General features: G+C 47.5%; 1 long non-coding RNA gene across 1 annotated transcript; it reads right to left on the reverse strand.

The window, feature by feature from the left end:
- Nucleotides 1–9,816: 9,816 nt before the first annotated feature.
- On the reverse strand, nucleotides 9,817–15,174 carry LOC135808938 (uncharacterized). The gene is made up of 2 exons (XR_010552147.1): nucleotides 13,336–15,174; nucleotides 9,817–12,379 (listed from the first exon to the last, which is right to left on the reverse strand). It is a non-coding gene; the product is annotated as an uncharacterized LOC135808938 (long non-coding RNA).
- Between the last annotated feature and the right edge of the window lie 295 nt (nucleotides 15,175–15,469).

Below are 15,469 nucleotides of genomic sequence, written 5' to 3' on the forward strand. Positions count from 1 at the left end.
AGTTGAACTCGAGTTGAACCTTGGTGTGAAAGTTGTCGCCTGCTGGCGTGGTGACCAGGTGAACACTGCGTAGCACTGCGCGTAGCACCGCCGTTGGCGGTGGTCCGGCCGGGGGGGGGGGGGGGAGGGTTCGGGGAGATCTCCCCCCTAATTTTTTTGAAATTAGGGTACAAAATCCTGCATTCTGGGCACTTTTGGCATTGTTTTACTATGGTGGTCGTGGTCGGGCGAAAAAGTGGTCCGGCCGGAGCGTCTGCTACGCCCCTGCTACTTCTTTTTGTTTCCACACGGTTCATGGTGTAGCGCTGCACGTGTTCCATCAGTTTGAACTTCAGCATAAATCGCAACTACTTGTACTTTCAGACATGTCACGTGATTGTTGCCAGGGTTTGAGCCAATCAGAGCGCTTACAGGCAGGGCCTGAACCCCTGATCATGCCCTGCCTGCCAGCTCTACTACGATATATGTCACGTACCCGCGCTGCACGGTTCTCCTGCGCTTGGGCTTGCTTTCCCTTGATAGTTGGAAGTCAGTGGCTGCTTTAGAACTCTTAGATTATGCACAGAAAGTGGTGGACATCACGCAACTGCATTGTAAATAAAAGGGGGGTTGTCAACTGACAACCGCATAATTTTTCGACATAATTAATAAAAGAATTTTCATCTAAAGAGTGAATAGCAACTAAATAGAGCGGTTGTCGGTTGACAAACCCCCTTTTAGGCCAAGTAAAAAAAAAAGCTAGATGATCGTCCCCGTCCGCCCCAGTTTTTGTCAGCGCCCCAAGAAATATTTTATTTTTTAAATCGTGAGTTTTGCCGAAATCGTTGGTTTTTTACCGATCGCGGATGCAGGAAACATGTGCACGCTTTGTTTAATACTTTCTTTACTATATGGACCACATACTACTAGTATATCACAACGTCAGTATCGATCTGCTGAAGAAAGAAAAAGAAAAAAAGAAAAAAAAAGAAAAAAAGAGAAAAAAAACCTTGATGTTGTTGTGTACACTGTGTGCATGAGAGGGTAAAAAGTAAAAAAATAAAAATAAAATCCTCCCGCCCTCCCCGATTTTTCCAAAAAAAAGGACGATCATCTAGTAATTTTTTTTACTCGGCCTTATTTAGATTATGTATCTGAAGTAAATATCACAATTGTCTCTTGTGTATTATATCCGTCTGATGTCACCAGATCATCACATGGTGCTGTGACCAAGATACGGATCATGACGAACGCTGATTCAACTGGACGAATCGCAACCTGACGACGAAGAATCGCGAGGCTTTTCAGATGCAGGGACACAATGGAAACTGAACGACTTCAGAACAGCACTGAAGCGTTATCATGCAAGACGCCTTTCTGCGCCGCACAAACACAGGCGGTACTACAGCAGAAGATGTCACTCACTATTCTGCAGGTGCACTGGTAACAGGCGCATGCAAGTTCACGTGAAGGAAGCGGTCTGATGGTAACTGGAATGCCAGCAGTATGAGAGGGTGTGCATTCTGCGGCGGATCTCACCTGGACAAGAGCTGCACGAAATACACAACAGTAGCACAGTGGAAAGAATAACTGATTGAACAGAAGCGTTGCTTTGTGTGTTTGCGCACAGGGCACCGGTCAACTCAGTGCAAGGCCACCCGCAAGTGTAATGTGTGTTCTCGCATGGGTCACCAATCAGAGTCACCATCATGTCACGATCTGCCCTGAATCTCAACAGAAATCTGACAGCAGGACCAACATAGTAGCTGATCAGCCTGTGGCTGACGAGGTACCAGCATCTGGCGCAACAGCAGCTAGTGCAGCATCAACCAGTATCGCCATTGACTGTAAGATAGTCAGTCATCTTGATCGGTGCAGATTTCCTCTGGGAATTTATGACGGGGAGCACCAGAGGACTTCCGCCAGGACTACAGTTTCTACCTACCACAGTCGGTTTTGTGGTGACTGGCCGAACACGTCACTCCAAGCACTCAGCTATGCCGATGAGCAGCCATGCCAGCTATCGTTTCTCTAACTGATGCAACTTCCGACTCCTGCACCATCCCAGATCTGTGGGACCTAGACTGAGTTGACATCCAGGATTCAGGCAATCTTACTAACAACGACCTAGCCATTAGGCAATTCATCATTGTTCTACGATTTTGCTTGCCACCAATCGTCATGACCTGCGATACTGAGAAGGCCATTTTACAAATCAGTGCCAACCCAGCATACAGAGATGCGACACGATTTCTGTGGTTCGCCAACTCCGACAGTCCATCAGTCACCCCATCCAGCCTGTTCACGCTCATAAGCAGTCCATTTCTGCTTGGCGCGTCTATACTGCATCATTTGGCACAGCAAGATGACAAAACAGCTAGCAGTGGCTATTGGTGAGAACATTTTCTGCTGTGCCATTGGAGTGTGCACGATACACGAACCCTGCTCTTTTGTTGGCACCGCCTCTGTAACTTACTGCATAGGGTGCAAGGTGACCGTTGTCGGTTTACATGTACTCCAGTTATTACACCGTGCATGCACTGAGTCTGTGCTGTACAGTACAGTACTGTGCATCCATAGGTGTCCGTTTGCGGTAGCGCAAGGTGACACGCAAGGTTGGTGTATTGTGTTGTCCGCTGCTATTCGAAGCTCTCGGAGTCGGAAGCGTTACCTCCGTTTCCCCTGTTCCTCCCTGCGCGGAGTCTGTAGTTCTGGCTTGCAGTCGCTGTTACATGCATGTTGGCAGTTGCATGTGTTCTGGTTTTCAGTTGTCTTTAGGCCACACTGAAGAAGGTCTGTGGTTCGACTCACCCGACCGACCGTACATTTTTCAGCCCGACCGTAACTTTTTTTCGGCGGGCTGTCGTGTGACTGACGTACGTGGACTGAACACGTCCACGTCTACGTCTACGTGCTGTGCAGCGTGAGTCTGCGGACGCAGGCGGCTCCTTTTGGACTTGACTTGTAGTTCTCGTACTGCAGTGCAGTGCAGTGAGTGGTACGACTGCTGCCTTGTGCTGGTAGTAGAGTCTACTCGATACGACCACCGGCAGACTGGCGAGACTTATTTTGAAGTGACCGTCCGGTTGAGAGTGATTGCCTCGTTCCAGATTAAGGACGGCCTTCTGTTTTGGGATGAAGGACAGACGAGATTGCACTTTCCTCGTGTATTGGGAACGATATTTCACCTGTACCGGTAAGTTGCTGCTCCATGTGTGCAAGCACAGGAAGCGTCGATGGAAAAAGCCCATGTATTCGTGCACGCCGACACCAAACTAGCAATACATGTACCGGTACATTGTACAATTTGTACTTCGAAGTAGTTCCCGAACTTACTTTCAACTCGCATCGTTCTTCATTTGCTTGATGATTTGGACAGTCAGAGTCACCGCTTGAAGTTATTCTCTTCTCGTTCCAGAGCTACACAATGTTTCAAAGTATTAGCCAGTGATCCCTTTATACAACATGTATGGCATAACACTGCGTAATAATGCCGATGTACTGGTACATGGGTGTCTAAAGGCAGTACGGTGTATTTACATGTACTAAAAAATATATTTAAAAAAAAAAATCCGCCCGCCCGCCCGTAAAAAAAATGTCCATGTTAGTCGAACCACACACCTTCTTTAGTTTGGCCTTATAAATTTTGTTTTGTGTGGACGACAGTTCAATATTCTAGCAGTTGTTGCACGTCCTACATTCCGTAGTTATCTGCGGTTGGTGTTCGAGAGAGCAAACTGTGTTCTTCTCCAGAGTGGAGTAAACCATTCGCTTGTGTCTGAGGAAAACCCTGTGTGTTGACGAAGTGGGTTGACTTGGCTGTAGAGTGAAAGTACCACATGGTCATATGGTCCACAAAATCTTAGAACTAACTTAGGGTCTTCTGGCGTATGGTATAATTATATGAGCAGCATGAGAGTGAAGTAAAAGACTATTAGCTCAAACATTCAGTCTTTCAAGAGTAGGTGTTTCATCACGGAATAGGTTCTGCAGTTCACTTACACACTGCAACAATGGACCAGCAGTGTCCAGCATACAGAGTCATGTGAATATGTACCGTATGCATACTCACAGCTGCAAGGCCAGCGCCCCGTGGCTGCTTGACTTCTCACTCGATTTTAATATTCACAACAGTAAGACTCTGTGATCAATCAGGGGTCTGTGAGCAGTTATGCTACATGCACAATGCCGGTGAAGGCATGACACAGTAGAATATGTGATTAGGAACAGACGGAAATTAGGATGTGTTCATACAATATAAGTGAGGGATGACTCCTATTAGTACACCACGGCATACTCAAAACAACAACAAGGCAATGTGCAAAACTCTGATACCGGTACGTTAATAGGGGAAATTGAACAAGGTAATCTTTAGACAAAACAAAGTAAGGAGGAATGTTGTAGAGCCATGCGTATGAATCAAGGTGAGCAAGACCAAAATAGGAAAGGAAAGGTCTACCTGTATGTAGTCCGCGTTCATCTCATTCCAGTGTTCAGCATTGTGTTAGGCAGTACTGTGTCGTTCTGTTGGTTCCCAGGTTGGCTTCCAACACCAGGCTCATGGAATCCCATCTGACAGCTGCATATACTACTAAAAACATGTAGGTAACTCCCTTCGGATAATCTTGGTATAGACGGTAGAGGCGAAGGACTGGCAGTTGTTGAAAGGTAAATTGTACTGACTACCCACCACATCGGAGCAGTACAAAAGTCCTACGAACTCCTGCAGCGGGTACACCGAGTCCGAGGCTAGAGTGGTTATGTGGGTCTGTTCAACGCTATCACCACGGGTCTTACCACGGTAAAGTAGTAGATCTACACGGCCACGTTCGTCAGCTCCTATGTCGTTAGATACAATCTAGGGGGCTGTAGGACCGGCTCGTCAAAAATAGAGAACCTGAACAAGCGTGCTCGGGACGTCTCAGCAATCGTAGTATGCCTGAGCACTCCAATAAAAACTCTGTAGTGAACTATTAATGATACAGGAAAGTGGTGGAGCAAGCACATTTGCACATTGCCGCAGGACAATTCCAGGTACAGAGTCACTGCCGGCAGCTTTGAATGGATCCACAGCTTTAAGACACTTTTCAACATCTGCAACACTTACAGGTTTGAAGACGTGAAGACTGTTGGCTGGCATTGGCCCAAGTGGCGGGTGCAGATTCTGTGGTCTGCTTGGGTCATTGACAATTTCACCGAAGACCTGGCCGAGATCCTCAACAGAAACCTGAGGTATTTGACGTTCCTTCCGTCGCCCTGTGACTGTTCATTGCTGACCAAAGTTTCCGCTGATCAGGTGTGTTGCACTGGTTTACGAAGTACAGGTTACGAAGCTTTCGGTCAAGCTTCCTGGCAAAAGTTCTGGCGAGCCGATGTTGCTCACGAAGCACCTCATTGGCTTGATCCTTCATGAGTCGATGGTGTAGCCTGTTGCGGTGCCGTACTGCAGATACCAACTCCTCAGTTAACCAAGGACAGATACGGCGACCACGCTTGCGCTTCGCCACCAAGGGGGCGTGCTCATCTAGTGTTTCCATAATAGCAGACGTGAATGCACCTGTCATGTCATTTATCGTGCCGTTCCGAGGGAACTGATGAAAGTGGACACACAGATCAGTCGATGGTGTGGATACGGCGACTCTGTCCGGGTTGTGATGTTCGGTTTACCCCTGTCTGGTTTACAGGCAAGTGTGCAAGGATGGCGAAATGGTCGCTAATATCTCCGTAAATCGTTTCACAGGCACCAGAAATGGGTGTATTTGACAGAAACAGATCTATGGTTGAAGCCGTGTGGCTCGTGACACGAGTTGGTGAGGTGACATAATTCCGAAGATTACTACTGGATAGTACTCGGTGCAGATGTTGTGCGTTCGGAGAGTTCTCACAGCTGTAATCAATGTTGAAGTCTCCAATGAGAACGGTAGATGCCTGAGGGCCTTCCATAGCAGTTTCTATGTTCTCTTGAAGAGAGTCCCAGTACGGCACTGGCTTGTCTGGAGGACGGTACCCACACCCGACAAGGAGAGTATCACCAGGACATCTGACTTCCAGCCATACAATCTCTAGCTCAGCAGCTTCCAAATCCATTCGTCTTCGGACAACCACAGACTCATGGCAGTAAATGCCGACGCCACCACCTTGCTGGATGGGGCGGTCCTTCCTGAAAAGTTTGTAATGAGGAATCGCCAATTCTCCATCACCAACATCGGGTTTCAACCAGGTTTCTGACATACCAAAGATGTGCACTCCTCTGGCCGACAGGAACTCCTTCACCTCATCCACTTTCCGTCTGATGCTGCAAACATTCAGAAATGAGATTGTCAGCATTGACCTTTAGATTTGCTGCGGGTAAGCACTCCATCGTTGAGATCGCTGGTTGCTGACTGATCTTTTGGTCCGTCAGGCTTCTGCATAGCCACTGAGTTCCCAGATCCAGGGTACTTGTCAAAGTTCCATTTTCGACTGTAGTACGGAGATGGCCAAAATTCCTTTGTATTTACAAGTTCAATACTCGTTCTGTTGAGAATGAGTCGGGCTGAGTGACCTTTCTCCTTGGGAAATAGCGTGCAATCATGGATTTGCACCTTCACGCCAACCTCTTGTGCCCTTTGTTGTACGTATTGACAAAGGGTATCTGCATCGCAATCCTTCCGGAGGTTGCCTACAAACAGAACAGCCTTCCTTCCTGTTGGCTTCTTGGTGCAGATCAGCTGCCATAAATTGCTGCCTTCCGCATCCTCTTCAAAAGTAGGGAGCATTCTGGAGAGTCCTTGTTTGCCAGGTTTTGCATCAGTTGGAGCATCTGGGTCCATTTGATGCACCATGGACGCTTCAGTCACGCTGGTATCTTGTTGTTCGGTACGTACAACTGAGGAGCATGGTTCAACCGAATCTCGCACTAGTTCCTTTTGAGGACAGCCAGCTACGGGTACGGGTACGCCAGGGCTGGAAGCTGCAACTCGCTTCTGTTTCTTCTGGGATGATTTTTGCACCGAGGGAGATCCTTGGCGTCTTTGGCCGCCATTGTCGTCTTGAGCAGACTGCAAAGCCGTCATCTCGTTTGTGAGCGCTTCTACCTTCCGCGTAAGGTGGTCGATACGATTTAGAAGTCGTTTCTCCCTATCCTCAGCTGCACTGCGGTCTAGCTCCAGTATCTCAACGATCTTCAGAAAGTAAGATTTCTCCATACTAGTACTCTGGTTTGAACTTGCCGATTCAAAGGTGGGGGACACCAGATCTGCCGGACACTCGACATCTACTGGCACGCCTGTCGCCATAGCCCAGGACAGTGTTGTACCTGGCATGGGACGGTCTCTACACAGCTAAAAAAGCCCAAAAACACAGGAGCGTGGGAAACTGCTTCAGACCTACACTGTAAAAATACGATGTGCTACAGACTAGTATAGTTCTTGGTAAACAATGACACATCATGTGCAACAATCTGCAACAGAATAGTGGTAGTGTATGGAATACACAATGCTATAACAGTTATATGTACATAAACAATTACATGCAAAATCTTTGGATCGACAGATTGTCACTCCACTCATAAGACACAAACCCCAATACTGTTTGGTTCACACAGACCACCAGATAAATGATAGAAAGCTGCAGAAGGGAAAGAACCAGTCAGGACAGTAACCAATAGTCAGTCATAAAGGGAACATGTTGGAATACAATTCACTTCTTCCCCTGAGGGACAAGCCTTCAAGCCTTAGCCGACGTAAAAAATCAAGCTTTTTGGCAAAATTCTAGATTTAAAAATAAAAATAAATTCCGGGCGGCCTCGAAAAATGGGGCGGGCGGGGACGATAAACTAGGATTTTTTTACTTGGCCTTAACTATACCTTATTTTACTGTTGCCCCGTAGGCGACGTTGGCGACAAGCAACACCCACACTTTCTGTAGTCTGGACTTCATGTATGACTAACACTGCTATTGATGTATTGACTTTCAGTCGGCTCCAGTTACAACTGCCGGTACACCATGTACACATGATACATGAACTGTCTGACCCCTTTCATGCATTCGTATGCAGCTGTCACCTAACACCGGCACCGCTTTTGTCATCGACTTGTATGTATGTATCATTTGCTGCTAGGCTAGGATCGGGATTGTAGTCCGTGATCCGTAGGCGTAGAGGGGGCTTGTTTTCCTTGGGGTGTTAGAGTTTTTAGGTTCCTGCTTCGGTTGTGCAGGTCACTAGTTTTTGGTCATTCTTGTTTAGTATGAGTTAGCTGTTTGGCATGAGAATGAAAGAGTAATAATACAGTCTTCTAATAATAAAGTAACGACGTTCCGTTTGTGGAATGGTGAATCAAGACGAGAGGTAAAAACATTTACCTAACTTCGAGTCAAGGACAACGGGAAGTGTGACACAACGGAACCCCATGTCGTTGGTCTAAGCGTGAGTGGCGACTGGCGACGATAATAATTATTATCCCATTCAGCGTAGTTGCCAGCCAGACCAATGGGCAGCTGGGGAAGCAGCCTATCGGGCTCCAAGGGTAGCAACTACGAGGCAGTAGTGTTCTTTCTGGATTATGGCTCTACATCTTGTTGGACAGTTCATGACAACCAGCTGAGAGAGTCACTCGGAGACCTCATTGCCTTTGGTAGCGATTATGCCGAGTCCATAACAGAGATAGAGAGACACAAGAATCCCCTCGTACCGTGGCTGCCAGAAATGGGCTTGTTTTACCATGAATTTATCGTGTTCCAGACCAAGAATTGGTGGTGGTCCATCGAAAAGAACTCTGAAGGCGTTACATTGCAAAGAAGCAAGCAACGTGGCCGTGTACTACTTTACCGTGGTAAGACCCGTGGTGATAGCGTTGAACAGACCCACAGAACCACTCTAGCCTCGGTGTACCCGCTGCAGGAGTTCGTAGGACTTTTGTACTGCTCCGATGTGGTGCGTAGTCAGTACAATTTACCTTTCAACAACTGCCAGTCCTTCGCCTCTACCGTCTATACCAAGATTATCCGAAGGGAGTTACCTACATGTTTTTAGTAGTATATGCAGCTGTCAGATGGGATTCCATGAGCCTGGTGTTGGAAGCCAACCTGGGAACCAACAGAACGACACAGTACTGCCTAACACAATGCTGAACACTGGAATGAGATGAACGCGGACTACATACAGGTAGACCTTTCCTTTCCTATTTTGGTCTTGCTCACCTTGATTCATACGCATGGCTCTACAACATTCCTCCTTACTTTGTTTTGTCTAAAGATTACCTTGTTCAATTTCCCCTATTAACGTACCGGTATCAGAGTTTTGCACATTGCCTTGTTGTTGTTTTGAGTATGCCGTGGTGTACTAATAGGAGTCATCCCTCACTTATATTGTATGAACACTTCCTAATTTCCGTCTGTTCCTAATCACATATTCTACTGTGTCATGCCTTCACCGGCATTGTGCATGTAGCATAACTGCTCACAGAGCCCTGATTGATCACAGAGTCTTACTGTTGTGAATATTAAAATCGAGTGAGAAGTCAAGCAGCCACGGGGCGCTGGCCTTGCAGCTGTGAGTATGCATACGGTACATATTCACATGACTCTGTATGCTGGACACTGCTGGTCCATTGTTGCAGTGTGTAAGTGAACTGCAGAACCTATTCCGTGATGAAACACCTACTCTTGAAAGACTGAATGTTTGAGCTAATAGTCTTTTACTTCACTCTCATGCTGCTCATATAATTATACCATACGCCAGAAGACCCTAAGTTAGTTCTAAGATTTTGTGGACCATATGACCATGTGGTACTTTCACTCTACAGCCAAGTCAACCCACTTCGTCAACACACAGGGTTTTCCTCAGACACAAGCGAATGGTTTACTCCACTCTGGAGAAGAACACAGTTTGCTCTCTCGAACACCAACCGCAGATAACTACGGAATGTAGGACGTGCAACAACTGCTAGAATATTGAACTGTCGTCCACACAAAACAAAATTTATAAGGCCAAACTAAAGAAGGTGTGTGGTTCGACTAACATGGACATTTTTTTTACGGGCGGGCGGGCGGATTTTTTTTTTTAAATATATTTTTTAGTACATGTAAATACACCGTACTGCCTTTAGACACCCATGTACCAGTACATCGGCATTATTACGCAGTGTTATGCCATACATGTTGTATAAAGGGATCACTGGCTAATACTTTGAAACATTGTGTAGCTCTGGAACGAGAAGAGAATAACTTCAAGCGGTGACTCTGACTGTCCAAATCATCAAGCAAATGAAGAACGATGCGAGTTGAAAGTAAGTTCGGGAACTACTTCGAAGTACAAATTGTACAATGTACCGGTACATGTATTGCTAGTTTGGTGTCGGCGTGCACGAATACATGGGCTTTTTCCATCGACGCTTCCTGTGCTTGCACACATGGAGCAGCAACTTACCGGTACAGGTGAAATATCGTTCCCAATACACGAGGAAAGTGCAATCTCGTCTGTCCTTCATCCCAAAACAGAAGGCCGTCCTTAATCTGGAACGAGGCAATCACTCTCAACCGGACGGTCACTTCAAAATAAGTCTCGCCAGTCTGCCGGTGGTCGTATCGAGTAGACTCTACTACCAGCACAAGGCAGCAGTCGTACCACTCACTGCACTGCACTGCAGTACGAGAACTACAAGTCAAGTCCAAAAGGAGCCGCCTGCGTCCGCAGACTCACGCTGCACAGCACGTAGACGTAGACGTGGACGTGTTCAGTCCACGTACGTCAGTCACACGACAGCCCGCCGAAAAAAAGTTACGGTCGGGCTGAAAAATGTACGGTCGGTCGGGTGAGTCGAACCACAGACCTTCTTCAGTGTGGCCTAAAGACAACTGAAAACCAGAACACATGCAACTGCCAACATGCATGTAACAGCGACTGCAAGCCAGAACTACAGACTCCGCGCAGGGAGGAACAGGGGAAACGGAGGTAACGCTTCCGACTCCGAGAGCTTCGAATAGCAGCGGACAACACAATACACCAACCTTGCGTGTCACCTTGCGCTACCGCAAACGGACACCTATGGATGCACAGTACTGTACTGTACAGCACAGACTCAGTGCATGCACGGTGTAATAACTGGAGTACATGTAAACCGACAACGGTCACCTTGCACCCTATGCAGTAAGTTACAGAGGCGGTGCCAACAAAAGAGCAGGGTTCGTGTATCGTGCACACTCCAATGGCACAGCAGAAAATGTTCTCACCAATAGCCACTGCTAGCTGTTTTGTCATCTTGCTGTGCCAAATGATGCAGTATAGACGCGCCAAGCAGAAATGGACTGCTTATGAGCGTGAACAGGCTGGATGGGGTGACTGATGGACTGTCGGAGTTGGCGAACCACAGAAATCGTGTCGCATCTCTGTATGCTGGGTTGGCACTGATTTGTAAAATGGCCTTCTCAGTATCGCAGGTCATGACGATTGGTGGCAAGCAAAATCGTAGAACAATGATGAATTGCCTAATGGCTAGGTCGTTGTTAGTAAGATTGCCTGAATCCTGGATGTCAACTCAGTCTAGGTCCCACAGATCTGGGATGGTGCAGGAGTCGGAAGTTGCATCAGTTAGAGAAACGATAGCTGGCATGGCTGCTCATCGGCATAGCTGAGTGCTTGGAGTGACGTGTTCGGCCAGTCACCACAAAACCGACTGTGGTAGGTAGAAACTGTAGTCCTGGCGGAAGTCCTCTGGTGCTCCCCGTCATAAATTCCCAGAGGAAATCTGCACCGATCAAGATGACTGACTATCTTACAGTCAATGGCGATACTGGTTGATGCTGCACTAGCTGCTGTTGCGCCAGATGCTGGTACCTCGTCAGCCAAAGGCTGATCAGCTACTATGTTGGTCCTGCTGTCAGATTTCTGTTGAGATTCAGGGCAGATCGTGACATGATGGTGACTCTGATTGGTGACCCATGCGAGAACACACATTACACTTGCGGGTGGCCTTGCACTGAGTTGACCGGTGCCCTGTGCGCAAACACACAAAGCAACGCTTCTGTTCAATCAGTTATTCTTTCCACTGTGCTACTGTTGTGTATTTCGTGCAGCTCTTGTCCAGGTGAGATCCGCCGCAGAATGCACACCCTCTCATACTGCTGGCATTCCAGTTACCATCAGACCGCTTCCTTCACGTGAACTTGCATGCGCCTGTTACCAGTGCACCTGCAGAATAGTGAGTGACATCTTCTGCTGTAGTACCGCCTGTGTTTGTGCGGCGCAGAAAGGCGTCTTGCATGATAACATAACGCTTCAGTGCTGTTCTGAAGTCGTTCAGTTTCCATTGTGTCCCTGCATCTGAAAAGCCTCGCGATTCTTCGTCGTCAGGTTGCGATTCGTCCAGTTGAATCAGCGTTCGTCATGATCCGTATCTTGGTCACAGCACCATGTGATGATCTGGTGACATCAGACGGATATAATACACAAGAGACAATTGTGATATTTACTTCAGATACATAATCTAAATAAAAGGGGGTTTGTCAACCGACAACCGCTCTATTTAGTTGCTATTCACTCTTTAGATGAAAATTCTTTTATTAATTATGTCGAAAAATTATGCGGTTGTCAGTTGACAACCCCCCTTTTATTTACAATGCAGTTGCGTGATGTCCACCACTTTCTGTGCATAATCTAAGAGTTCTAAAGCAGCCACTGACTTCCAACTATCAAGGGAAAGCAAGCCCAAGCGCAGGAGAACCGTGCAGCGCGGGTACGTGACATATATCGTAGTAGAGCTGGCAGGCAGGGCATGATCAGGGGTTCAGGCCCTGCCTGTAAGCGCTCTGATTGGCTCAAACCCTGGCAACAATCACGTGACATGTCTGAAAGTACAAGTAGTTGCGATTTATGCTGAAGTTCAAACTGATGGAACACGTGCAGCGCTACACCATGAACCGTGTGGAAACAAAAAGAAGTAGCAGGGGCGTAGCAGCCGCTCCGGCCGGTCCGGCTTTGGCCGGACCACTTTTTCGCCCGACCACGACCACCATAGTAAAACAATGCCAAAAGTGCCCAGAATGCAGGATTTTGTACCCTAATTTCAAAAAAATTAGGGGGGAGATCTCCCCGAACCCTCCCCCCCCCCCCCCCCCCCCGGCCGGACCACCGCCAACGGCGGTGCTACGCGCCTGAGTAGAGGAGACACGGGATAACAGACATGAACTCAGGGGCAAACTGATAACTGTGAAACGTGAATGCATGCAGTATATGGAGACAAAACAAAGTCACAGAATTCAGTACGTAACAAGTACTACACACTAACCTCGTACATGTGAATGTCACGACACCATATGAATTAGCTCTTACACCCCACTTATGTTTCAGTCACGGTAAGAGTACACATGCGTACTTACGTTGACTCTATTTTATCTGACTTGTCCAACACCATTGTTGTGAGCCTTCGGCACTTGGGAATACACAGGACAGATAAGATAGCAGCAAGAGCATCTCCCCGCTCTGTGAACACAGCTCAGACGCCATGCTTCATGAGTGTGTGCCCATGGAATACAAGGACACAACAGACTTAGTGCAGCTAACGAAATGGATGAATGGTCGACGGCCTGAGTGTTCTCCTTCCTCGATGAACACTAACAGTCACCATATACCATGCTTGATGTTTCAAGCACCATCGGCGCAGGCCACGTTTTTCGGCACCGACGATTTGTTCGTCCACCAAGTCGAAACAAATGTTTCTCACTTGAACACTCCGTAGAGCTGCCGCTGTTGTGCCAAGGCCCATTGGCGCATGGTGTGTATACTCCAAATCTACATGTATGATGATGGGCCACTGCTGACGTTTCTGCTCTTGGACAGTGCAACGCCGCATGAAGATATGTTGTGGCTCCACAACCGCTGAGAACGCTAGTGTGCGTCCATGGAATACTAAAACACAATAGGCGCAGCGCAGCTAACGCCCACTTGGATGAATCAGACGACAGTGGTGGTGAGTGCATTCTCCTTCCTCGGTGAACACTGCTGGTCACCCCGTTTGATGATCCACCAAACACCATCGGTGCAGGCCGCGTTTTTCGGAACCAGCCATTTATTCGTCCACCAACAATTGAAATTAATATTTCGCACTTGAACACTCTGTAGAGCTGTCGCTGTCGTGACAAGGCCGTGTATACTCCAAATCTACACGTAGGATGAAGAGTAACAGTTACTGCTGATAATGAAGTTTGCGCTCGTGGACAATACAACGCTGTGTGAAGTAAATTGTGGCTCCACAATCGCTCTGAATGCTAATGTGTGTCCATGGAATACTAAAACACAATAGGCGCGGTGCAGCTAACGCCCAACGTGGATGAAACGGACAACAGCAGCGGCTAGAGCGTTCTCCTTCCTCGGTGAACACTGCTACAAGACATTATGCTTGATGATTCACCAAACACCATCGTTGGGGGCCAAGTTTTCCGGCACCACTGCGAGTTGTTCGTCCACCAACTAACTTTGAGTCATTCTTCAACACTTCGTAGAGCAGCCGCGCAAGGCCTTTCCTTCGCGTTAGGGTAGCGATCCTTCCTAGATGATATCGCTATTCATTGTTACTTTTTACTACAATGAGTAGTGTTTCTCCGAAAATAAAGTCAGCTGCCATTAGCATTACGCATTCTGTGCGCCTAGGCCTAGCGCCTGGACTTGTAAAATTAATTTTGCAAGTCTTCAATCTGACAATCATGTTTGCATGTACGCGCTATCCAGCCATGTGGCGTGAACAGATTGCTTGACGTGACGTGAAAGGTAGCGAGTCGAGTCGAGTCGTACGCGCGCGCTCGCGGACGTGTCTGACACGTGAAACGAAAAGATTTTTTTGGCGGGTAGTCGGCAAAAATTAAGTGACGGTCCCTTTAGTCCTCTGCACTCTGAGTGCATGTACTCGTACTCCTGCACTAAGCAACTAATAATAATTATTACTTCGCAGCAATGCAAACAAAACATTTCCGCCTGCCACTACTGATGTCTGAAAGTAGCATTCGTCCAAGAATTCACCTAGCCCTCCTGAATTCATGACTTCACTACTAAAATAATTCGACAGAAGGAAATAGACTTCTGCCAGGATGAGACACTCTTCCGAATGAGCTACGGTAGCTACTGTTACAAACAGACTTGGGCCAGTTGGGGGGAGATGTTGTAACAACTCACCTGCACAAGGCTGCAGTGCAGAATAACCATGATAACTACACCCGGCCCCGGATGGCGCTCAAGCTTCGCACCGGGCCGTCGTCACCACTGCTCCGTGGTTTCCCATACACGTCATGTACATGTATGTACTACACTAGTCTACAGTGAAACCTCGTTAGGAAGAACACTGATAAAACAAATGTTTGCCTAAGGGGTCGTCGCAAAAGTTTTCTGTCGTCCCTGAAACGAACATCGTTCATCTCGTACTTGGACCCCCTCCCCTAGCCCTCCCTCTAGCTCTGAAACGAACACAGCTTGCTATGCTGGACGACGAAAATCGCATGCATGTACATGTCATATGTACAG

Source organism: Sycon ciliatum, chromosome 2, assembly GCF_964019385.1.
Source record: "Sycon ciliatum chromosome 2, ocSycCili1.1, whole genome shotgun sequence".
Lineage (NCBI taxonomy): Eukaryota > Metazoa > Porifera > Calcarea > Leucosolenida > Sycettidae > Sycon > Sycon ciliatum.